This window comes from Lagopus muta, chromosome 1, assembly GCF_023343835.1.
Source record: "Lagopus muta isolate bLagMut1 chromosome 1, bLagMut1 primary, whole genome shotgun sequence".
NCBI classification, from domain to species: Eukaryota; Metazoa; Chordata; class Aves; order Galliformes; family Phasianidae; genus Lagopus; species Lagopus muta.
The window spans coordinates 94,637,410-94,663,888 of NC_064433.1; the positions used below are offsets into that span (position 1 = coordinate 94,637,410).

General features: G+C 35.9%; 1 long non-coding RNA gene across 2 annotated transcripts in view; it reads left to right on the plus strand.

The window, feature by feature from the left end:
• LOC125688213 (uncharacterized) overlaps positions 1-25,876 on the plus strand; it is a 42,390-nt gene extending 16,514 nt beyond the window's left edge. The window contains exons 2-4 of one of the 2 annotated variants that reach the window (XR_007374653.1): positions 329-427; positions 3,141-3,244; positions 25,014-25,876. This is a non-coding gene — a long non-coding RNA (uncharacterized LOC125688213). Of the gene's footprint in view, positions 1-328; positions 428-3,140; positions 3,245-3,835; positions 4,186-25,013 lie in introns of those variants that run through there. The other variant, XR_007374654.1, reaches the window with a different exon arrangement.
• Positions 25,877-26,479: the final 603 nt, after the last annotated feature.

The window sequence follows — 26,479 nt, forward strand, 5'->3', positions numbered from 1 at the left end:
AGAGCTAAAAGACAAACCTGTGTTGGATGTTCATATGCTTTATATCTTATGATTTTTCATATAGTAAGGACGACTATATGATATTCTGTTCTGAAAATGCTTGGCAACTGTTTTGCACAAGAGTATCTAGGTGGAGGGTAGCTAAAAACTATTACATTTGTCCTTCAAACTCCAGGCAGAGGTATGGCAGTACATGTACATAGTTAAGTAGTCAAGATGTGCACATCATAGAATAATAGTCAAATTGTAAATAATGTTTTATGCCTCCAAGTGATGTAGTAGGATTAAAAAAAATTAATGAAAACTTTTTCACCCCGTTTTATGCTAGATTTTTACCAGCACAAGATGAGAACTCAGTCAAACTGAGAAGTTCCCATGCAAGTTCTGTGATCTGTGTTAATCAGTTGACTTCCTAATCATTACTGAGGTAAACAGCAAGACTACAATAATACATTTTTACTATTGTAATTTAAGTGTTATTCTAGTGTAATTTCAGGCATAAATCCATGGTATGCTTTAGTTGAAACCTAGCTAGCTCCTTTAGCACCTGCAGTCCTTTCCAGGAGAATGTAAATGAGGATATTGGTAATTGAAACAATTTTTTTGTGCTGTTATGCAAACAAAACAAAACAAAAATACCCAAAACACAAAGCACTAGTGCCACTGACTTTGTTCTATGCTTCAAAACATAAAGGACATACACTGTCTGTAGATGCACAAATGCCAAGTGTTGCAATGTGGCAGATCAGTGAATCAATGATTGAATCTTTTCCCTAAAGAGGCTGTTTACGGGAGTTAATTAACATTTGTGTGAGAAACACTTTAAAAAAAAAAAGTTAAATGAATATTTATGAAATTAAACGTATATTTTGTACAGTTCATGTTAAGATTTTGTTTGTTTCTTTAGAAAACCTTTTAAGAAACATCTACTCAATTGTATGTTTGGGATGCTTTTGAAAATGTTATTTTTCAGGTCTTTCTGCAAATAGATTATATTAGCGCCAAGGGAGCAGTTGAAACCAATTGCTTGAGGCAATGTAAAAATATAAAATAAATGTCTGTCTTGATCCCAATGAGCGTTTAACTTATGTAAGAGTGGAATGTTAAAGAGAAAGGCAATAAAAGAGAAAAGAAATGATTCTCAGACTCATTTCTTCTGTTTTTTGTGTTTGTTGGTTTGCTTGTTTTTAAGTGGATTCATGTCAGTATGGTGTACTTTTAATTGAAAGATGGAAAGAATGTATGTTGGAAGAAAGAATGCTAAAGTAAACGACTAGGAATGTAAATCTAACTGTAGTAAAAACTTGCCTAATCTTTGTATTTTGCTGATACATAAAGCAAACCATGAGGCAGTGCTGTAGAAAAACACCATTATTAGGTAATGCTTCAGTCTAAGGTCCAAATGATGTATGACTCGAGCCAAGAAGGAAATGCCCCACCAGCACTTCCTTTTTTCTCCATTTAAAACAAATTTGGAAAAAAATATATGCTGGCTAAAAAAAATAAATAAAAAAAATCTTGTCCTTTGATGCTCATTCTGTGTTTGTAATCCCCTGAAATATGATCTGTCTCTGACATTTTTAGTTAAAATTTGCAGTCTCAGCCCTCTGTAGTAGTTACTCTTCTCCTTAATTTCCTGGTGGCTGCTAACATTGCTTCTTACTGAGCCTTGCTGTGCAGCATCTGCTGAAACTAGTATAGGTTCCAATTCACTAGATTTGCTGTCAGAGTGCAAAGGGGTTGAAGTTCCATAGGCACAAAAATGAACTTTAGAGAACAAAATCCTTTAATGCACTCCTCTAATGATGGCAGAAGAAGCAGACTTTGGACAGCCTAAGTCCCTCTCAAGCTGATTTGGAACATGAAAACCAGAACCTCAAACTTGCAGAAAGATCTATTTTGCTTACTGAGAGGTAGACTGTTTCCACCCCCCACTCCTCTGCCTTCTCTTCTTAAGGCAGAATACTTGAATTTGAAATAGATTATTTCTCTAGTGCTGCTATATCAAACAGACGGTAAATCTTGATAAAAGACTACAGAGAGGCCTCCCTGTGTGCCCAGTGTGTATGTCTCAAGTACTTCGGTACTGCACTTCAGCAGAGCTATTCCAATGAGTTTCGAATCTACATTGCCAGGTTCTGCATACTTGCATAGTCTGGATAGAGGATGCCTGAATTAAATATCAATAGCATGCAGTCCAGTTACGATACACTACAAAGATTTGTGATGGGCATGAACATGTTTGCAGATATATGTTACAAATGCTGTTTGTGCCCAAATGTATGTAGTTCTTGCTTCATCTGCATTTTCAAGATGATACTGATTCCTAATGAATAGAAATAACAGAGTTTACTTACGGTTAATTAACTGAAGAACAGACTGAAATTCAGTATGCTGATAAATTTTTAGTTTTAAGGAGCAACTTTTTTAAGAAATCCAAACATAGAATGTAAAAACATCAAATGATTTGCATGGCTACCCAGAGTTCAAGGTTTTGCGCATTTTACATGAGAAGATACAGAAATATAAGGAAGACTAAAAATGTGATAGACTTGTGGAGTGTTGCCAACTATGAAGATAAATTATTGTGTTTCAGAGCATTGCTCTAGCTCAGTGAGCATATACACAGGTGTTCCAGGAGGGTTTGTATTCATTTTGCCTCTGTAGAAGTACAGAATTTGTTTCTTTCTTTTAAGCATATTAACAGTGTGGATATAGGACTCAGGCTTATGTCTGAACCTGACCCAAGTCGATGAATTGACTAAATAAATGAAGTCATGTTTGGAAGATCCAAGCAAACATTTACGGAGAATAAGGGCTGTGTTGGCTCAGCAGTCACACAGATGAGAAATAAAGTCAATTCTCTGGAACTACTCAGGATTTGTTGTTGTTCTCCCATTATTAAGTACTTAAATTCAAAATACAAATTAGGTACTAAATACAAAGATTCTTCCTTGTCTTCTGGTTGGATGGGAAAAGGCCACAACATTTATTGGTGATTAGCTTTGTTTTCTTTAGACCTTTTGTGACATAGAGAGAAATTGGGATAGACTGAAAATAATTAATAGGTGATTGCTGCTACTAATATGGGCATTCCAGTACGACTAAACTGGTTCCTCTGTCTCTCTGTATGCTTTCAGAAATGCGTGTTTTTGCAGACAAAATCACATGATCCATTCTCGTACCTTCTGGAGGAATCCATCCCTGTCCTGAAAATGTCCTCCAGTACTCCAACTTGCAAAAGGTAACTTCAAGCTGAGCCTTTTTCTTCTGTTCTGCTTTCACCTGTATTTGAGAAACCAGCCTGAATATATTGTACCTGATGAGAAATTAAGGCTGGAGGAAAGGGGGCACCAGTTGATTAGTCAGAATAACACTTGTTGTGCCCACAGTTTGAGACAAATGGTGAACATGCATGTACTAGTTTCTTTAAAAATAATATTTCTGTGGAATAAGCTTTTAACCTAAATGATACTTATAGATCTGTATTTGTTTCTGTAACACATATTATTGGACATCCTTACAGGTAAGACCATGTTGATAAAGTAAAAATCAGTGGGATGTGAATCTGATAAATGTACTCTTTCCTTCTTTTTTGAAGTCTTACGTAAACAAATTCTTTAATTCTGTTTTGTTCTCCCCCCCCCCAATCTTGGTCTCTGGGTGTCACAATCTAGAATTACAATCTAGTGTTATTGATTAGATCAGAGCAAGTTCTTCTTGGGTATAATGAAAGCCCAAGGTATGTAGGTATAAATGACTCATCAGGTATTTTAGACTACTTTGGAAACAGACAAGCTTGCAGCTTCTTTGAATTTTGCCAATTTCTTCACAGTCAGTAACACTGCAGAAAGCTCAGACTTCAGGAGCAGTAATCCAAATAGGAATATAAGCAAACCAGTGACCACTAAACTTCTTCATCCTCAAATTTCATGTATGAAGCAAAGGACTTCGTCTTGGGAATCATACTGTTGGGAAGGAGAAAATTGTGTTTTGTTTAAAAACAACCAAAAATAGTATGACAAAGAAGAACACACAGAAGAGCTTGCTTGGAATTATGAATGTTTAAGTTATCTCAAATAATAATATTATGATAATTAAAAAACAAGCCATGTTTTTCCGAGAGGAGTGATACTGTTTGAGAATTGAGTGACCTACAGAAGAGCTCTAACACTAATAACAGTGTACTTTAGGATGCTTAAGTCATAAGTGGTTTGCTTATAATGCAGATTCTAGCTTTAAAAAGGCTATTGAATGTATAATACTCTCATCTCCAATACTGTCCACTCTCTCTGGCATTGTTGACACTTTTTACTCAGTCCAAGTGTTTCTTGGAAGTATCTTTAAGTGCCAATAATGAAGCATCTTAGAGGCTCTATGTCTCAGCATAGATGTTTGTATTTTTTCAAGCCTGAAATGTAATGTGCTCAAATTCAGTTTTTCTTTTTTTTTTTTTTTTTTTAAATCAAAAACAATTATTTTCTTTGTCTAGTATTATTGCCTTTTCCTTTCTCTTCTGTAAAATCTTTGGGGTTTTTTTTGGTTTTTTGGTTGTTTTTTTGTTTGTTTGTTTTTTTAATGTGAAGAAATAGATGTTTTCTATGCATTATGTTACCTTAGGAAAGGTCCAGGAGTCTCAGAAGCTTTTATTATTGTTATGGTGTAGAGGAAGGGACTAGGAAATAATAAATCCCTTAGTGAAGAGGCATAGAAGATTTTCATATCAAGATGCACTGGAGTGTCTTTTAATTGGCAAACAGTTGTACTGTCAGATCTTTCTGATGCAATTTGGTCCTGAATGCTGAAGGAGAGTTAGCGAGTGATAAGATTTTCTGTCCTAAGAGCTGATGGACTGGATACATCAAGTAGCAGGAATGATGCAAGAATAATTTTTTTATTTTTGAAATGTTATGCGTGTGCTGTATTGCACATCTGCCTGCACGTGCATGCTGCAGTAATGCCTGAGAGGCACGTGAAGGTGGAGCACAGGCCTGCTGAGGTGCAGGCACTGGTTGCTCCCATTGTTTACATGGTGTTGGGCAAATCGGACAACACATAACTATTCTGCAATTCAGCCTGCGTGGGGTGGAAGTTGACCAAGTAACTTGAATGCAGACTGCATTCCTCAGGTAGAGTGTGGCTTTCTGGGAACAGAAAGCACTGTAAAAGTGAATGCAAACCCTCAGGAAATACTGAGTCATGGCTTGAACCAATGATTGAGCGTGTGGTAGGAAGGCAGAGCCAACTGAGGAGAGCTCAGGCACAAACAATGCAGCTGAGTGATTGGAAGGGAGCAGAGCCAGGATCCACCCCTTCCTGGATTTCATTTAAGGGTTGGCAGTGGGGGGTGAGGATATCTCATCTAGAGATCTCTGTTTACCTGAAGACTTTGCAGTCCTTCTGAAGATGAGCAGATTATTTCCGTGCCCACTGCTATTGTAGTAGTGGGTCTAGTCTAGGCAGATCCTCATTTGTTGCAGCCTGGGATCTTGCTGCTCTGCTGTCTTGTTGTTCTTTCCATGTTATACCCCACAAACAGAGTTTGTACCAATGCTGGTAGTTATGCAGCAGATTGCAATTGTTACAGTTGGAAAGATTAGTGCAGTGGAAAAGTGATACAACAGTGAAATGGCAAAAGGGACAAACAGGCAAAGAATGCTCACCCATCTCCCAAGATCTAGGCTCACAGGCAAAACTCCACAAGGGAGGGATCTCCAACCAGAAATCCCTTCCTGGGTCAGTCAGCCCTTAAATGGAGTCTAAGAGAGGTGTAGCCATACTCCACTCCCAGACTCCAGTCACACAGCTGAATTTCCTCACCTGTGCTCCCAGGGCTGACCCGATCCTTTCCCCAAGTGATCAATCAGTGACTCAACAGTTCCCATACAGCAACTAACACAGGTCTTTTTGAAATTAATTAGTTAAAGGCTTCCCAGTTATAAACCCTGATGAATGGGCAAGGAGACAATTTCTTCAACAAAACTGAAGAAGTTAAGGACTAACTGTGTCCTCAAACAGCAACCCCCAAGCTTACATTCTGTCTTCATATTAATCTTTCCCCTACCTTATCCAGAAAGTTCTTTACAAATAGCAGCTGTAAAATAAATTCATGCACACCAGTTATGAGTGAATGTGCCACATAACATATTCCCTGGGTGCCTACAGACTGCCCGAATGTTTCAGCTTGTACCTACTCTAGTTCTTAGTGGACTTCAGAAAGAGACATACAAATGCACTTTCTGCTTCTGAGAGGTGGCAGAGTTGGAGATGACAAGAGCATGACACAGAGCTGAGAAAGGTGATTGGCTGCTGTATTGTGTTGAAGATGGGGGAAGCATGGTCCATGAAAACCACATGCTCCTCACCTCAAGCTCTGTAATGAGAGCAGGTTCTGCTGGGGGACACAGGGCAGCATCTCACATCAGCCGCATGCATGCACAGATGGGCCCGACCTTATGCCCTCATCTAGAATTAGGTCCTGATTTAGCTGTTTTTTCTAATTAACTGGACAAATGGTAACCAACTTTCAAAGTGATTTGCTTGAGTAAAGAAAGCATTAGTATGTCATTTGGGATTTATTCATATTTTATGAAGCATTTAAGAATTCTTCAGAATGAATTGTGTTACGCACGTATAATATCAGTTACATAGAAGGCTGCTTGATTCAGCAATGAACAGCTAAAAAGGGCAATTTTGTCCTTTATTGCCCTGTTTTTTCCCAATTTCACTTTGTCTGGAGTGAAATTAATAATAATAGTGTTTCCAGCATGTCTGAACTTCTATTGAAATAATAAATCAAGCTTCCAAGGCACACGTGTGATTTTAAAAATACATAAACATTAATGAGCTTCATTTTTCTCAACTTTGTCTTTTTTGTTTCTCGCTTTGATAGCATATCAAACCATTCTTAATAAATCAGATCTCAAAGTTAAATTGTGTACTACATGTACAACAGTTTCTGCTGTGCAGACACATAAATGGCTTTGGCAACCACTTGGAAATATAAAGAGATTCATAAACAAAATATTCATCCAAAAATCTACAGTTCAAAGCATACCCAATTAGAATTCAGAAAGCAGATGAGTTTTAAATGCAGTCTTAAACTTGGAAAGAGAATCTATCAAGAGATAATTGATTCCACCAAACAGAACCAATCATTGAAAATGTTCTGCCACCAGAGGATTCTAGGGGCTATACAAATGATAATAACTCTATACTTTTCCTTATGATATTTCTGACAGATTTCTACAAGCCATTGTCCCATCTCGCTGAGCAGACTCCCCCTCATCTGTCACGCTACGTTGCCCTGCTGTTGTCCTATTTCTTTCCCGGATGATGAGGGCAGCTCTGTGCTTGCCTCCCTTTCTCTTCCAGCAGAGGCTGGGGAGAAGTCTGCTTCTGAGGGGCTGTACTGGCTGTCTTGCCACCTTGAGAAAGGTGCCATTTGTGCAGGCAAATGTGCTTCTGTGACTTCTGGTGTTGAGGATGGGACCTGCCATATGGATGGAAGAGATGAGGCCTGTCATCCTTTTTACCCCAATTTAGCTCCACTGATGGCAGGAGAATAGAGACTCATCCTTACAAGACTTTAGGCTGTTCATTGGCTTCTTTCTGCTATTTTTCTCTAAATCTTTCCTTTTTGTGGTAGGATAGATTTGTCCCAAACCAAAACTACTCCCCCCATGCATGCACACACCAGTCAGCAACAGAAATCACTTTTGTCTGTATATCTACAAGCTCTGATCCAGCTTGCTTTCTATCAGCCCTTTGAGGGTGGGGAAGGAACTATTGTTGCCTTTATTTCAAATGCATAGTTTTAACGTGAATCATTCAATATCTGAATCAAACTGAACAGATCTCTGTCTGCTTTATATTTCCTAACCTACCTTATTTCCAAAACTGCCATGAAAGGCATGGATTTTTCCACATGGACTTGAGCAGGGAAATGTAATAGAAAAGTCCATGTGGGTGACAGATCAATTTTACTAGGCTTATGCAGCGGGACAAACCTAATCAGACTTACACCACCGCCCCACAACAGGGTTAGTGGTGTGTGCTTTGATTTAGTATTCTGCTGTTCTTTTGCCGTACCTGTTCAAAGAATGTGCTTAGACAAACCTAAAAGGAGCCTACAAAATAATTATTCTGGCCCATATATAAATAAGTAATTTTATCTCTTGCTGCTACTCAGCAATTTTACTGCTTTTTTATTTTTCCTCTGACCCCTTTTTCATCATTGGTTTTATTCATATAGAGTGCTTTTAATGGAAAATGTTTGCCTTGTCGAAGAGGTTTGTAGTGGTGTGTGCATATATGTATTTAAAACTTCTGTTTCTCTTTTAGTAAGCATTTTTGTTAATTTATAATTGTGCTGATGTGTTTTGTACAGTAATTTACTTAGAAGTGTACTGGTTGCACAAGAGCATAATTCTCCTTTAAAATAATGAAAAACTATGCAGCCAGTGTTTGTATGTTCTTAACACTTCCATGACAAAAAATTGAGCTTGGATTTTATTATTATTTTTTTAAATTTTATTTCTACAAGTAGTCATCAATAAAAACAACGCACTGCTATCCAGAAGTAATAGGAAAGATTGCCATGACATGACAGCAAAGGATGTGGAAACCTCTCAGGCATACTATGCAAAGTGTGGTTTGCTGCTATTTTAAAATAAGTTATTCTGTGAATAGGGAAACCAAGAATCTTCTTTTTTGTGTCTGTATTCATGTCTTATGTGCTATCTCTGACAACTGTAATCTCAGCCCCTGCCTGCGTCTCCTGTACTGTTCTCTCTCTAATCCCTGACTTTTGCATCCCTAAATCCCTGGAATATCTTGTGCTCCCTTCTGTGTTTTCTAACCACAGGCTGGGCAAAAAGCAGCATGTGTTGCAGATGGCGCTGAGCTGCACATTTGCTGAGTGGCAGCTGATAGACCAAACAGAGCAGATGAGCATTGAATGGATACGGCAGCCTTGTGTCCTAATTTACATTTCTGATCTGCAGAACACAGGAAATTTCTAGTCTTCTGCCCATTTGGCTGATACGGACTGATAGGATTTTCTTTTGTTATTATTTTAAGGACTGACAAATAGGCTGAGCGATGTCAAGATCACACATACCTTGTTTTCTTACGTTATGAGAGTGAAAAGCATCTTGGTTGTCTTCCTTTTCAGTTAGACTCAACCTGAACATAAATCCTTACAGACCGTTAATAAACTCTTGCTTTGAAAAATAAAATAGCTGCCAAGACTTAGATATGTAGGCTGTGGTCTTAGTTTCACAGAAAATAAAGACTTTGGCATTTTGGTATTAAGGCACTGAAGTCCGACTGATCGTTAGATGGATGGGAAGGGCAGCAAATTTCCAAAAGTAAGTGTTGTCCAGAGGAACTACAGCTAATTTAAGACCCAGAGGCACTCCTGCTTTGAGGTGCACTAAATATAAAATATCTTTTTCTTTCCTTCTTATAAGCCATATTTGAAACAGCACTGCAATTAACTTCCTGTAGGTTGTATTTCTCTTCTTTTGTGTCTGGTGCCCTTTTTGCTCTCTTCAGTTCTTCTGAGCAGCCTTATGTTGGGATCATTTAAATATTGATAATTAAGCTATTTCTGTATCCATCTTCTCCCAAATGAAAGGAATATTGCTTCCAACTCATCTGGCTCAGTTAAGAGATTCTGGATGATTTATGTCTTCTTTAAAAGATAAAACGCTGAAGTAATAGTTATAAATAGATGTGTAAAATCATACTGGTGAATCTCAGAAACACCACACTCAAGGAGAGCAATGCAGTTGACAAGCAATTTAAGCTACAGTGTGGAAGGATGCAGAAAAAACAAGATTTGCATGAAAAATATTGAGATCATGAGAACATCAAATTTAAACGGAAAACTCATGTGCCTCATGATTAAATCATGAGAGCTGACATTATTGTTATTACATTCAATATCCTTGGCTTTTGAAAATAGTTTTCTAATGACGGTGGAGTGTATCCATCTGTACAGAAGATGAGCATTGTTTGTATCTAGCTAGCTCATTATGATGAGAATCAGGAATATAAGACTCTCGAATCTTAATACAGGTCAGAAGAACTCAGATACCTCCAGCGATGGCTGAGCCCCTCTTGTCACAAAGATTACCCAATGCAAAGACAGAGACTGACCCTGCTTTTGAATCGTACAGTCAACCAGTCAATCAATCAGTGATTAAACAGTACCAGGAAGTGGGGGGAGGGTGGAAAGCAGAATGAATTTCAATCAGGTAGCTGATTGTCTATTTATTCCATCTTATCTGTGACAATCATTTATCTTAGGACAGAATACTGCTACTCGCATCAGTCATAGAGGCAGTAAGTCTAAAGAAGGGTCATTGCAAATAGAGTATTTCACCTCCATCAGGCTCTACACTTGCATGACCTACAACAACCATGGCAGACTTCTTTCTCTTTCTTTTGATGCTGTGCTTTCTGATATACTGTGTGGTCAGGAAAGCCTGATATGCTTGTTACCTGTGTGGAAATATGGACTTTTAAAATCAGTTTATGCTTTCGTGATGTACTATAGCCGAATAAATCTGGATTATACTTCTGTGGGCACTGTGCTTAATTCTAAGAATGAGAAGCTAGTTGTAAATGGAAGTGCTTCAAGTCTATTCATATTTTCTGAATTTTTTCCAGCAGTTGAAGAATTCAGAAAAAGAAAAAAAGAGAAGAAAAAATAAGTTATCTTTGGAATTGATTTACATTTTTCTCTCTGTTTTAGTGATACTCACTGAGCTGTCTTTAATACTTAGCTTTGAATATTTTAGCTAAATCTGTAGGATGTGTGTTTTCTGTTTGTTTTTAAAATAGCTATCATCTTCATGATAAGAAGCAGCAGCATTTATATAGAGCATTATAAAAAAAAAAAAAAAAAAAAAAAAGGGGGAAGATAAAAATAACTAGAATCTGTTGTCTGGAAGTTGCTAGGCTCAGATGCTTTATAGCACTCTCCTGAATAAGAAATGTACCTCTGGGAAATATTCAGACTGTTCCCCTAAAGAAGTAACTAACTTTTTTTTTTAAATCCCTGTAGAGCTTATGATTTCATGGTCATGTCAGACGAACTTATTTCTGATTATAAGCAGCTGAGTCAAACAGGACACTCCTTGCTGTGCCATAATCCCCAGCAGCCATGTCACTTTTGCCATATCACATTTCTTCATAAAATATCTTATAGCTGACACTGTCAGAGGAATGCTTTTGCCTTGAAAAACTGAAAAAATATAATTAACTATTCCAAAGACTGCAGAATTTGTAAAAAATTTACTGCTGATGTAGTGATGTCTTCACACTGTAAAGCAAAAATCTCTTTTTTTTTGTGTGAGTATAGCAAAATAAATAAATAAATAAATAAATAAATATATAAAACCAAATGAATATCTTCTCAAAAACCTCTTATTTTTTATAGTATACTGTTTTTATATTTTTTAATTTGTATCTTGGAACTAAACATCTCTTTTGCTTTTGATGTCGATGGGTCTTTTGTATGTTTAATACAGGCTTAAATTATTGTGACAACCATGTATCCAGTATTGAAAGAATTATACCAATGAAACTGCAGCGCAATAACATTGGAATAAAACCTATAGAAGGAAAAGTGGATTTTAAAGGGCAGTTTACACTGTTTATTGTGACTCCTCAATTTGCAGTAGGAATAATATTATTTTACATGGAAGAGGAATCTCTTGTGCAAACAATGCATTTTATTTATATCATCCGCGTTACAAAATATCAGGTGAAGACAATACTCAAATTAGAACCAATAATACGAGACTTAGATTGATTTTCTTGCTAGAAATCTTCTCTTTGGATGTGAGGAAGGAGAGAGAAGCAAGCCATTCTCAGTTTGTACTCTCCTGCTCCTATCCCTGCTGCATTCATTTAAACATTCACTGACAGAGTCACTCAACCCTGGTGCTGGCATCCTGCCCCGGAACAAGGGAGCAGTCCCCTTGGTCTCGAACACACCCTCCCTTGCAAAAAAAGATCCTTGCCTCTCCTCTGATCAGTTCAGCATTATGTGAGGCAATAACATTTATTTCCTATGTAGTCTGCCAAGCACAGAAGGGATTAGGAGTCTGGAATGATTAAGCCCTGAAAGAGAGCAAAATTTGCCAGCTGGCATTGAGTGTCTCAGAAGAGAATGATCCAGAGGGACATAGCCAGGGGACCCAACCAACCACTCTGAGCTGGGAGTGTCCCCACTGGCTGCCAGGTGGAGGGCAGCCCAAGGGCACTGACAGTACTGATGCCCGATAAGGAGGATGTGAGTTAGAGAAGACAACTATTCCTTAGATGTGCGGCAGGGATGCTGTGGAGTATTTCATGTACACATTGAAAATTTGAAATTTAGGTTGCATATATGTGTTCCACGCAGGAAATTTGAATATTTACTGAGGAATAGGTAGACTAAAAACCAAATTTTGGCCAAAAATTCAGCTGTCAATTAAAAGTCATCTATATTGGAAGCTTTCAATGTTAAATGTTAGTCATTGATGAGGACATAAATCTACATCTGTAACGCAGATTCCAGCAATAAGAAAAAAAGCAGCTTGTTGGATGCCCTGCCCAATTTTAGTGCATTTCAGAAATGTACTAGTGACATTCTGCTTTCAGATCAGTTCAGTGCCCTGAAGAGAACAGTTCTCTTGCCTGTTCTTTTTTTTGCAATTAATATTGCAAAGAAATCTTTTAAATATAGTTGTCTGGAACTGGCTATTTTTTCTTGAATATTAGATTAGGAGTCAGGTGGAAGTATAAAAGCTTTCTGAGCAAATATTGTTTTGTCTCTGACTTTTTGTACATCAGGAATAGAGTGAACTTAAATTGTAGTTTTGGGATAAATCTACTTTCAGGGGAACAAAAGCTACTTAATTCTTGCCTGATTTTCTCAAAAACTGGAAGAGAATAAGTGTTCAAGTTTTAAAGTATTTCAGCTCTGAAATTTTCTTTAAAGCAAATTTATGAAGTGTACTTGGGAGGATGTTTTGGTTCTCCTTTTGTATTTGCACAACACCTTCTTTATTAAAATGATCCCTAAAGGAAAATTTATGACTTTTGAAGATATTTAATCTTCAGTGAAGGTCAAAGTGCACTGTTATTTTTTACTTCTTTTAAGATTAATCTAGTTTCTGACACTTCACTACTGGCAGTTACTTTCCTTCTCCTAACCCTTTCCCCTTTCATCATCACTATTGCTGCACTCTCTGATTGCTGGACTTTACACATTAAGAAAAGTGACTAAGTATCTGTCAGATGCTGTTTATTCTCCTGTTGTCTCCTCAGAAGAAATAGTATGGACAGTGAAGTGTTATGTCTTGATGGAGATTTGGGTTTCTAAATTGCATGTGTTGCTCTGAATTTATGTTAGAGTGTGCAAGGAAAAAAGAATATAAATAAATAAATAAATAAAGTGCTTTGTCCTTCAAGGGGAAAGTAGTTCCTTCTTTTAACAGTCTCTTCTTCTAACAGTCCCCTTCTTCTAACAGTCCCTTCTAACATCTCAGAGCTTAAAGAAATGCAGTCTTTAGCACTGGTCAGGCTTCCTCTTCCAGCAGAACTAGACAGCCATAGTTTGCATCTTTGAACCGAAGGTAATTTTTCACTCATTAAGCCATTAAATGTTCAAAGAATTTATCCATCTCCTAACTTTAGTCAGCTCTCCTGTGGGAAGCAGAAGAGCAACTGTAGCATATGTATTCATCAGTCCGTGATACTGGGAAGATGAACTTCTCTGTTCAGTGTAGAGTAACCCAAGAGGTGACTATTTTTTCTAATAAGCTCACTTCTTGTAATGTAACCAAAACATTTTGAAGACACAAAGAAGAGGACAAATACTTCTTAATTTTTTTTTCTTTTTTCTTTTCTTTTTCTTTTGTCAAAGTGGAATCAAGACTACTGCACAGAAAGAAATTGTAGTTAAAATATCACTGTTGGAGAACTTAGTTTCAGTTAGAAATCCAAACTAATTCTTTTAATGTGTCATGCCTAGCACCCATCACACATGCATGCACCTTGCTGCAAGCTTTTCAGAGCTCTCCACTTGCCAAAAATGTTGTCTCTTCCTTCTGAGATTTGGTGCCAGATCCAGCCAGCTGCCTGAGCTTTATCTTTCAGCCTCTGCCACCCTAATCCCTAGCATTGCCTGTAGCTGTTGGAAAAAATTATGTCCAATTAGGATTACTCATGAACTTTTGAGTGACAAAGAATTCAGTGTTTTACAGCAGACATTCAATTTTTCACTCAGTGCACTTTGCCTGAATCCTCTGGGAAGAATTCAGACTATGTACCTATGTTGATGTCAACAATCCCTGTTTTCTGTTGGGCTGGCAGTATTGTATGGAAGAGATTTGGGTGTCTAGGTTTGAAAAGTTTAGAAAAATGTTTGGATTTCTTCCCAAACTGTGACAGATACAACCACTGAGCTGCAATTGCTGTACTCTCAGGGCTTAGTGAAATGACTTTCTTTTCAGTTGCTTGAAATATAGTAGTTAATTCTGTTAGTAAGCTCTCTTGATTGCCTATTTGGATTCTAGAGAGAAGCAGACTGTGATTAGTCTGATTTATTTTAGATGTCTACTCTAAGTCAAGGTCAATTGCATCCCTCATTCTCACGGCTGCCTTTGAAGATCTTACAAATGTATAGCTCAAATACAGGTACCTAAAGACTGGGCAAAATGAAACTTTTATTCATATGTTAAAAAAGCTGTTGAGTATCTTACTGTCATTTCAGGGCTGTCATTACATTTGCATTTGTCATCATAGGGCATATCACTTGATTTAGATTTCTACTGTTCAGAAAAGTTCTTCCAATGGGAAAGTGAATAAATCCAGTCTGAGAGGCTGTCATTGATCTCTAAGAAAGGGGAAAACTGTCTGAATTCCTACCTATGTTCTTAAAGAAAAAAACACTTTTAATAGAAACCATTTTTCCTTCTTTTAAAGTCTTAAATCAAATTCAAGTGCAATGAGAATATGGAAAAGCCTTGGGAACTCAGACTTATTTTGGTATTTTTCTCACTAGGTAGACATCTTGATGCTCTTCACTTACCATTTTGCCTAATCTTGATTCACTGGGAAAAATGTACCATTTCTTTAAATTGGATGTCAGATAAGTGTGTTTCTACTGTTCAATGAAAGATGATTATGGTGATGCAACTGATGTGAGTGCACAATTATATATATAAAATAAAACCAACCACGGTCAAAAGGCAGAATTTTTAGAGTCAAGAAAAATCATTCTTTTCTAGAATGTAAGAATTACTGTGAATAGTAGGTGTTTGCCTGATCACAATAAAAAAAAAAATTTTTTTTCTTTTTAAAAAGAGACAGTAAAGCATGCGAACAACCCTGGTGTCACAAATATAATTAAAGCACTTCTGTTAGGAGTCCTGTTTCTGCTAACATTAAATTATTAGTGTTAATCAGAATGTAAGCAGCAGAACTTGGTATCATATAAATTTAGCAATGTGTATCGTATCTGTGATGTACTTCTATCAAGAAATCTATACAAGACATTTTGTTTTGCAGCAGATTATCACAGACATTACACTTTCACAACTTATCATCATCCCTGCTAACGACAAGAGGGAAAAGATCAGGTTTGTGCTGAAAATGACCTTGAAGCTTTTCTAACTCCATCCATTGCAAAGGAAATGTCACAAACCTCTTAGCAGCTGTAAGGGTGTCAGGCTTTTGTTATGAAGAGTTCTCTAATGTAGAAAGAAGATAGAGAAACAAGGATGAAAAGGACAAATAGCAAGACACAGATTTCTTCAGCCAAAGTTTCATGAAACCTTCAATAGTAGCTTACAACTCTGATTAGAAACAGATACTTTTCAGTTCATGGCTCCTGTGACTGGAAAAAGGGCACTTCTGATAGCTATTTGGGATGATATTAATCCATATCCTCATTAAAGTTGATGGAAGTTTTGATAGTGATTTCAGCAGAGATGGTGTTTCACTTTGCCTCTCTCCCAGTATCCTCAACTGGCTGGCAGTCACAGGCAAGAGGAGTCCAAGAAGAAATTCCATTCAAAGTCAGAAAATAAGCTAATTTAGATACTTCTGCAAGTGTGGAATGTTAAAGTAATGTGCACAAAATATTTTATTTCTTTTTCGTAGAAGAGTTTAATATTAAAAGAAAAGGCATAGCAATCAAAACAATCATAAATTCAGATTCTGATTTTGAAATAGTTGATTTTTCTAACAATGGAAATAAGATATCAGTGCTAAAAGAATTCTGTTTAGACAGGAGAAAATATCTTCAGCTGTGCCTACAGTGAAGAACGTATTATAAAGCAGTCAACCTTTCCTAAGCTTGTATAAAAGAGAAAAAAGGGAAAAGAGGGAGAATATACTTTCAAAAATCATTCATGCCAAAACACAAAAATTATCATTTAAAAGTCTTAGATACTTTTTACACTAGTGAAACATCCTCAAGTTGCTCATTTCTCTTTTGTTAAGCAATCTGTTCTATATTGTGTCAAGATATATTTGATGCAAATAAAATGTTTAAGATTCTCTGTGTTATCCATTGCAAAAAGTGTTGGAAATGCATCGCATGTGTTTGCTCCCATCCCACTTATTCTATGAACAAGTGAGAAAGAGGATAACCAGGATAAAAATGATGCAGAAAGGAAATATGACTTGATTCTTTGCGTAGCTGGTGGAAACAAATACTTGAGAGCAACTGCAGCAGTAAATGCCTGTGTTTCCAAGAATTATCTGCAATATGCAGAGATATGGTTCCAAACCCATTCTGATGCACACGTATGTATGTGAAATGCTGACCAAAATTTGAAAAGGTAGCCTTAATCTTTCCAAGACTAGATGCTATCCTTCAGTTTCTTTGTTCAAAGTCATTCTGATAGTATGGAGAACTGCAAATGGCTGAAAAGTGTACCGTGTTAATTTCAGGACTTCTGGATCTCAGGAAAAGGAATATCCTAGTGCCTGATGATCTCATGAAATTAAAACTATGTAGTGAGATTTTTCCAAAATAAATTAAAGTGCAGGTCAAAAATGTGGACATCTAAAATAATTTTGCAGGTTTATTATGTGGAAAACTTTTTAATGAGTATGTGCCAAAAGAATGTTCTACCAAATATAAGCCATCCTCATGTAGTCCCTGTGGCTGTTCTGCTGTTGTGTGTAGAATATGCAGGGTTTGGAAGCAATTTGTATGTGACTTGAGAAACAGATCCTAGGTGGTGGTATACAGAGCTGAACCTGCTTCTCAAGAATCACTGACCAATTAACAGTATGTGTTATTTTCATATTTCAGAGTGTCTCAAAACTCCATAGTAATATATCAAAGGCACTAATGCTAGTGTTAATTTATCTATCAAGTTAATCTGAGATGACTGTTGCAGATCAAATAGGTAAGAATTATTTCTAGGTGAAGTTGAAGTTATCAAACTGTAGTCATTTTCCACATTTCTACATAAATGTAAAATGTTAGTATTTGCAGTGCTTCGCAAGGAAGGTACTTGCTTTTATCCTTACTCCTGATATTTGAAACCACCAGAAGGATATTCCTAGAATGCCTTTGATTCTTCACTGAGATGGAAGAGGTGTGCATTGGAAAGGTGATAAAGCAGTCTGAGCCAATTGAAGTGTGTATGAATAAGTATCAACTGCTGCTCTTTGGTTTCTTCTGTAGTGCCTTCTTGTTATAGAAGGACATTCCTACAGATGGTTGGTGCAAGAGGGCCAAGGACAAGGTATGTGTAACTATGTCTGGAGCCTAGAAGGAGTGTGAGGCACTAGCAAGGAGTCAAAACAAAAAATGGCTGAGAGTAGGTGAGTGAGCTCAGAGGAGATGCAGGCTGTGCAGGTGCTGTTCTCCTCCAAGGCACTCTGTGTTCTGCAGGTTTGCTGGCCCCTACCTGTTGTGCCTGTGTAGCCACAGCTGCTTTCTCTGACCACTCTCATCAGGCATTTTGCATGCTCTCATTTCTTTTAATAGAGATATCTGAAGTGTGGTTTGACCAGAGGAGTAAGGTTGAGTCCGTTCTCACAGTTATCAGAAAATTATTTCAAAACTACAGTAATGTTATTTAAAAAATAAAAATAAATAAATAATAAAATAAAATAAAACAGGTTGCTTTTCCAGAACACTCTGGTGTAGCATTTGTAACTCTCAATATTATTGTTATCAGATCTTTTTTCCTTTTTTTTTTCCTTTTTTCTCACTTGTCACATTGCATGAATGCAAGTAACCCATGTGATCATTTAATGAGTTTAGTTTGGGTTCTCATTATTTGTTCAGAATCTTTCAAATGATCCAAAAGTTCTAAAGTCTCAAAATAAAATTGCCTCTCTTTTTAATCTTCCAGTTTGCTAATTTTTAAATTACTGTTATTGATTGCTGAGGGACTGTCATAAAGAGATGTGAAGAAAGCTGCTAACCTGTGACATTTTAAAATACATGTGTATTAAAGTGAGATAATTTCTACCTTAAGTTTATTGTGTGCTTAGCAAAGAATGTGTTGCTCTTTACTGTTTCTTAAAGGCTTCTACGGAAGGCAGTGAGTATTGATATAACACACTGTCCACATTTACTAGTGATATAAACACAGAAGAGTACTGGGCTACACACACATATATATATACATATAAATATATATGCATACAGTGCTTGTAAAATACATTTAATCGCAAGATGAAGTGCAAATATTAACACATTAATGTGTTTAGGATGGGAGGAAGATGGATTACTCCCAGCTAGCTGCAGTGTGTGATGTTTTTGTGGATTCCATGTTTGGAGATTGCATTTGGATGAGGTAGAGTTCCTGGATTCTTATCCAGAACTTTTACAAAGTCTCTTTCTGATATGTTCCATTATCTAAAAAACGTTAGTTTTACCAAGTAACTGCAGTTTTGATGTTTGTATAGGACGCTGAGATTGTGGCTTGAGTGCAAATTGCTACATATTTACAAGACTCTGATTTAATTTCAGGAAATGGCTCTGAAGAACCTGAGTACAAATTTCATGACCTCACAGAGATGTATCAGACTAAGGGAAGACAGAATCTGGTCTGAGAATGTTAGCTGCTATTTTAATTGCATTAGTGACCTACTGAGAACATCAATTAAGTTCCCATTCTACACACTTCATAGTAAACGTTTTTGGTGATACGTTACTAAGATTTTCTGGGATTTAGTTGTAGTAGTTCTGAAAATCAGAAGAGTATTTAATAGTAACTGGTGTTAGAAAACTACCATTACTAAAAGCTCTTTCAGAAACAATTTATGATCTGTTTTATAGATTCTACCACGCTCATGGATCTAGGCTTAATTCTTGATGAAATTGATTAAACTAAGTCTTGTAAAGACAGTAAAAAGGCAGAGGAATGGGACAGGTTTTTTTTGTTTTGTTTTGTTTTGTTTTTTTTTATAAGAAGAATGTGTTCTTTAAGCAAGCAAGAAAGCTAGGAGAAAAACAACATAATACTGGCGTTAGTAAACTGAGCCAATCAATATCCTTATTATTAGAGAAAGCTGAAACTTCCCAATCCAGAAGTTTTTTATGCAATTTCAAGAGGCCAAGAGTAAAAGTGGTATATTGTGGTATGCATAAGAAAAACAGACACAGAGTTTGGGGACATATAATGGTTGTAGAGAAATTTCAATCTGATCTTTCCTTACGAAGCACTTGTGGTTGGCAACATTAATTACTTGACTCCTGAAGAAAGAGGAGGTATTTTGTTTTTACATTTTAGGAGGAAAAAAAACCTCTATCATCTAGTATTGCTTATACTTTTACCAGAATATGGTATTTGACAATTGGTCTTCTTGTTTTATTTATTAAAATAATAATAATAATTAAAAAATCATTACATGTTGATGAAGCAATAATTATGGTGAATAATAGCTGTTGGGGTGTGTCGGATAAGAAGCATACAAAATCTCTGCTGGTGCCATGGTTGTTATTGTGAGGAGCTGAGAGAACCCACGATGAGCACATGTGTGCCCCACAGTGAGGACAAGAGCTGAGCAGGTCTCTACTGAGGCCCACAAGAATAAAAAAGGTGTGTGTATGGAAGGGGTGGTGGTGGTGTAGAGAAGGAATGTATTGCAGTTGTTTGACAGCCACTAGTAAATTATGCCTCTTACCTATAAACTCTCTAAATCCCCTTTCAGCATCTCACAAAGAACAATAATTGTTTATTGATCTAGACGTTAACAATGTATCGCTTGTTCTTCAATAAGGTCTAGAAATGTAACTCAAGGGCAATAACTGCTTTGGATAAGCAACATACTTGATGGATGTGTGATCTTTTTTCTTTTTATAAAATATGAGCATAATACCTAAGCATTTTGTTATTGTGATGTAATCTCTGTATATAGGTAGACTTTTATGAGCTTGTACCTTTTTTTTTTTCTCCCAAACTGTCATTTTTCTCAAGTGTTTAATACTTCTGTATAAATAACTGTTTAAAATTAATAGCAAAACACAGAATTCTTTTTCAAATCATTCTTCCTACCTTTCTGTAACATTTTGTTTGACACTCAGATGTTGTATGCAAAAAATGAAAAGAAAGATGATGCAAGACAAAATACTTTGTAGCATAAACACCAGTAAATAAATTTTCCTTACACTACTAATATTGTGTGTGCTAGGTGGGCATATTTAAATAGAATCTGAATATATTGCCTTACATTGCATCCAGTAGCACTTTAAGAGGAAGGTCATAATAAAAAGGTATATGTTCATTTATTTTCATACTTAGTGCATTTTTAAAGGAGTCTATTCTGTTTTGCTTCAAGATAGAAGTGATACACTTAAAATTAAAGCTGTTGTCACCTAGCAAAACAGCATCATTGTGGTGTTAGATAACAATGCTGACATTGCCATAGCAGTTGTAATATAAAGTTAATATAAAGTTAGCTTTCATATAAAATGAGTACAGCAAAGTTTTCAAGTGTAAGGTTTCTTCCAGCCTGGTAGATTTGAAAAGCTGATAAACCCTCAGATATCACAGTGACAATTAGTTACTTATCTTTCAGTTCTAAAAACAGAGGTTGAAAGTTAAGTGGCAACATAAAGCTAAACACCTCTGGGACAGGGCCCAGGCCCAAGCTAGGCAGAAATGACAGAAAATCACTGCGAACAGAAGACATTAAAAGGTCAGAAATAAATTGTGATCAAGCCCTGTTTGACCATTTTATCAGTTGGTATTTTCTATCCTTTTAAGAATGAATCGACATTTTCTCTTCTCTGAAGCTGTTTGTGTTGGCAGTAAGGATTTACCTACCGTCTAAATACATCATCTTATTTAGATGTGTTTTGTAGAGTAAAAGGGTCATGTTCTTAGAGGAAACTTTGATTCAAGAAAACTTATAGTGAAAACTTCAGAGATAATATAAGAAATGAGAGGTGGGGTTGGGAAAATACAGCTGCCCAATTTAGATGTCTTAGAGTGACTGGTGGAAATTCTTCCTTTTGCCTTCTATGAGTGAAATTCTGGCTGGAAATGAATTGAAGGTAAAGCTCTCTTTGATTTCAGTGGCATCCAAGGACTTTATCCCATATAATTTATACCCCTCTAAACAGAGACTTTTTATCATGCAAGGACTTCAACCAATGAATATACTGGCGGGGGAGAGGAAGGAAGTGTATGCATGTATGTGTACATTTCTGGATGTATCTTTTGACTAGCACATGTGTCTCTCTCAGATTTTGATCCTTCTGGAAAAATTCATTCATAAAAATGACTTCCTCTATCCTCATTGATTATACATGTTTATTCTATTTCTCAGAATTCAGTTGTGGAAATGTGGGATTTTCCTAGAAGTTTCCCTAGAAAGTTCACACTAGGACTGTCATATCTCAGATTGAATGTTTCCCTGTTGCTTTAACTGTCATTGCAGATGAACTGTTGCTACCCAATATATGAGAGAATTTTACCAGAAATTTCAGTCCATCCTTGCAAGCAAAACTTTTTTGTAGCCTTAGTCACTTCATGTAGCCAAATATGGAGAAAGCAGCTGAATATACTGGGAAGTGAAAAGGATTTTTTAAAATATTTTTATTATGTTTTATTTCTTATATTTTGCTGCTCAATGCATTTTTCTTCAGGAGGCTGGAAACTGCTTTCTACTGTTATTATGTCTCAATTCAGATTTGTTCTTTGTATTGTAAAACCTTGAAAGAGTTCTTAGCAAGAAACTTCCTTATACATTAAGTCATTAAAGATTATGTTGCTCTGGAAATTTTTGAACTGCAAGTGAAAGAAAGTAGAGAATAGCTTCATTAGAAAATCTGCGTGCCTTCATTCCATGTGAACAGTCATCTAATCTGTGACAGCTGGAATCATTAATTATGACCAATTGGCAAAATAATTAATAGGAAGATCAAGATGAAGAAGATGAAAACAACTAAATAAATGGAAAGAAAATAAATTCATATATTTGATTCTTATTGATTTTAATTATTGCAGTATATATTTCTTAAAAACCTTAACACTAGTATTTAAATATGTTGTTTCTTCTCTACTGAATAATATTTTTTTATGTGATAACTTCAGATTTGTTTGCTTTGGTAGGTTAATGTATAATTGTAAAGATTAAGTCATAAGCCATAATTTCTCCAGAGTTTTATAAGAAATTCAGTCAGGGTACTGGTTGGATCACTCCCCTCTCTTTCTCTCAACACTATCTACTTTGCCGTGTCCCTGCAATATGTGCTGTGGTCTCTTTCAAACCCTCTTCAGGAAAAATACTGAGATATATTAACTACACTGTGTCATGTGTCATGTGGAATATAAAGCCAGTCATTTTAAGTAGTGAGCAAAGTCTACATTTTAGGAAGAAACTTATAATTTGTACTCACTAACAGCTATGTGTGATAATGGAGATTTCAACATGCAGATAATTGATTACTACTTGCTTTTCTTTTAGTTACATATCCTGGAACTTGTGAATGTTTTATTTTATTTTTACTTTAACACTGTCAGTACTGAAAGTGCAGACTCATACACATCCAGCTATAATTCTCACTCATCTGTTCTGTTGCCTCATAATGTAAAACAAGTGAACTTGTTTTTTACAAGGGAAAAAATACTGAATTTGCTGTTGTTCTGTGCATCCTCCCAGCTCTTCAGTAGAATCAACTTCTGAACTGGAATCCATTGCTATCTTTGGTATATTAAGAAATTCAGTGCCAGCCAAACCCAGCGTGGGCCAAAATCTTACATGCTTGGGGGTGAAACATCTTTAGGGGTAAATGTTTTGTAGAAGATGAAGTTGTTTTTTTTTTTTTTTCCATCTCTGAGAATTTCTATGAATATTTGCTTGTTTTATTTACATGTTCAATCATCAGTATTTGATGTTTCTGTTTTGTGTGTCTGGATATCTTTGCACCTGATGTTAATATGAGATTGTCTTTTTCCTGTCATGGACCTCACTCTGTAGAATTAGGGCTCAATTGAAATTTATTTTGATTTATTCCAGGATACAATTCAGTGTCCAGAGTTTCAAAGTGATTGTCTACAGATGACAGAAGATTTGCTTACTTATGACATTAAATGGAGATGGCTTTTAAAGTTTGCTTGATAGTGTTAAGGGATGACATCTAGGGAAGAATTATGTTTGAGTATCTTACTTTCCTTTGTTATATGCTAATAAATGGTGTAATTCTCTTTTCTGCATAGTCAGTGTCTGTGCTCTTGCTTTTGGACTGCAGGAAAGGATACATCATATCTAAAAGGCTTAATTTCATGGAAAATCTGAGTGGTCTCTACAGTTGGAAATGGTTTGAATTCTAACAGTTTGCTGCTCTGTACATGTGAACTGGGGTTCGTGGAAACTTTTGGTGGAGTACGAGTATATTCAGTTGGAGAACAATGTGTATACCATCATGTTAGGATGATTCCTTTAACAAAATTACATTATTTCATGTAGTAAGCATAAAAATGTGAACTGAGAGGGGAAAAAAACCTTAAACTCAGGACAATAGCTTAAATAACATATAGCAGTAGTGAACTTAAAAGAGGATCCTGCCATGGTCTCATGTCTCTACAATATGCAATGCTTTTATGGTGTAATAATGCATAGAATTTTCCAACAAAAGCTTGGTTTGTACAAGTGAACATTTCATTTGTGTAAAGTACTTTATAAAACCAGAGGATACTACCAGGATGAGATTTGCAAGAAAAAGCAGAATTTCAGGCATGTAATCTGCAATTTCCTTGACATGTGGACAGCTGTCTGTTAGAAGTTTGCTTGCTGAAAGAAGAATATGCTATGATATGTATATTATTACTGTTTTGGAGTACCATTAGCAATTTATACATGTTGTCATCCTGCAAGGTTATTCCATAATAACCAGGATTCCAGTGTAAGTTTATATAAATACATATGTAACTATAGATATATACTTATGCATTTAAAGATATATATGTGTGTGTATATATTTAAATAAGATAATCCATATTAGTCTGGGATTCAAGAATCGGAAATGTAGGCTACTGAGATGTCTTGTTTAGCTGATAAAAGCCAGATATCCTAGTGCACTGAAGTCATAGAATTAAAATACATCATTTTTTTGAAGACATTTTATGCCTATGGTCACATAGCATGGAAAGCATAGAATGCATGGATCTGTCCAGAGGCAGAAGTGGGAAAAATTTCTGTTAAACCATATTTACTCACAGAAGAAAAGATCTTTAAGAAGGAGTAGATTATTTTACTGAATGATGTAGTTTTTAAAATTTGCATTAAAAACTAGCTCATTTATTTCTAGTTACTGATGATTCTGTTCAAAACAGGAGAGGGGAAATATCCTGTTTTTATGAGAGATCAAACTATGCTGCTAGCATTGCAGTTACTTAAATCTATGTTTTATATTAAGGTAGCTGTGGAAAACCTGGATTACACACTAAAGCATGTATTTTTTCTTGTTGCGTCATCTTTTCGTAAGAATTCACCCTGCAAATGCTTTACTAATTTCCTTAATTTACTTACAGAAATAATATCTAGAGCAAAGCATGAAAAGCATGAAGGATAAGTTGAGATTTCATCTGAGATCTGGGATTTAATGGCAAAAAGGACAAGAATGCAGTGGAATGGTTAAGAACAAGAGAGGCAGAATAGCTGTCCTTGTTTCTGCTTAAGAAGATAAAATAAGTAGGCTTTTTCTCCTTTGTATAAGGATGGCACAATGTGATAAAGGCTTGTGGTAGTGAGAAAATATATTTTGTCTCTTTTTTTTGGTCCATAATATATGTATTTGCCATTGTAATGAAGAAATAATTTCTGTAAATAGTTACAAATTCGTGAGTTCAAATTAAGGAAATGTGAACACATTTCTGGAACAACTTATTCTACATCTTTTAATACATTTGCAATTCTAATTCAGTAGATCTCTAATACTTTCTACAATTACATCACTACTCTGTATTTTAATGGTAGTCATATCCAAGGGTATGTTAATATGCAATATGTTCTTCAACCACTACATACCCTGTATGCTTGGTAGTTTATCAGAAACTATAGTTTACACTTAACAAGGAAGAGAAAATTAGTTTTCATTGTACACTATTTTCCTGAGGAAGTTTCATCTGTTTAAAACAGGCCATATTAAATGAACTATATCTGTTTGTTGTTAATGCTTTTGTTCTTCAATATTTATCAATGGGCCATTGCAGTGATCAACATTGAGCTGTGAGTGTGTCTATGTCTGTATACACAGATATAAAAGAATTGCCAATGATGATAACTGTAAACTTAGGAGATAAAATGTAATGCAGGCTTCCCTGGAGTTCTTTGAGGTATCCATGTTCAGCTGAGCAAATCAAATTAGTGGACTGTGATAATATAATGTGATGACACAGTTATGACTTTAGATAAAACAAAAAAATAATTGTAATTAAAAAAGCACAGCTGTATAGTTTTGGTTTCTTATTAAATGTATGACAACTACAGATTTTCATGTTGCATTTGAAGTTCGATTAATGTCTTTCCAGTGTTTTGCTCACGTATACTGTTTCGTTCATTTCATTCTTGCCCTTTCTTGAAGTGACCACATGGATGAGCTAGCTACATAAGCAGCACTCATTATTTGCTTATTCAAGTATAGCAGGATATTCAATTTCTGGTTGGTTGGTTGTTGTTTTTTTTTTAATTAAAAATAAGAAAGATGCCTTCCAGTTCTCCACGTAATGTTTAAAAGAGCTCAGAATTTTATAGTTCACTAGTTAAGATATCTTTTGGAGGTTAACTATCTGACACTAATACAAAAATGTTAGACTTTTTTTTAAGCTAACTAATATAATCACATAGAACATTACTTAATACTGAAAGCCCCAAGCAGAACTACAGAGCCACAGTACAAGTTTGAGTTTAATGTATTATGCAAAGGTAGAATATTTATGATCCACAGTTCCTATAATCTTCTTTCACTCTACGTAGTTTTTTCTTCACCCGTCCTCCA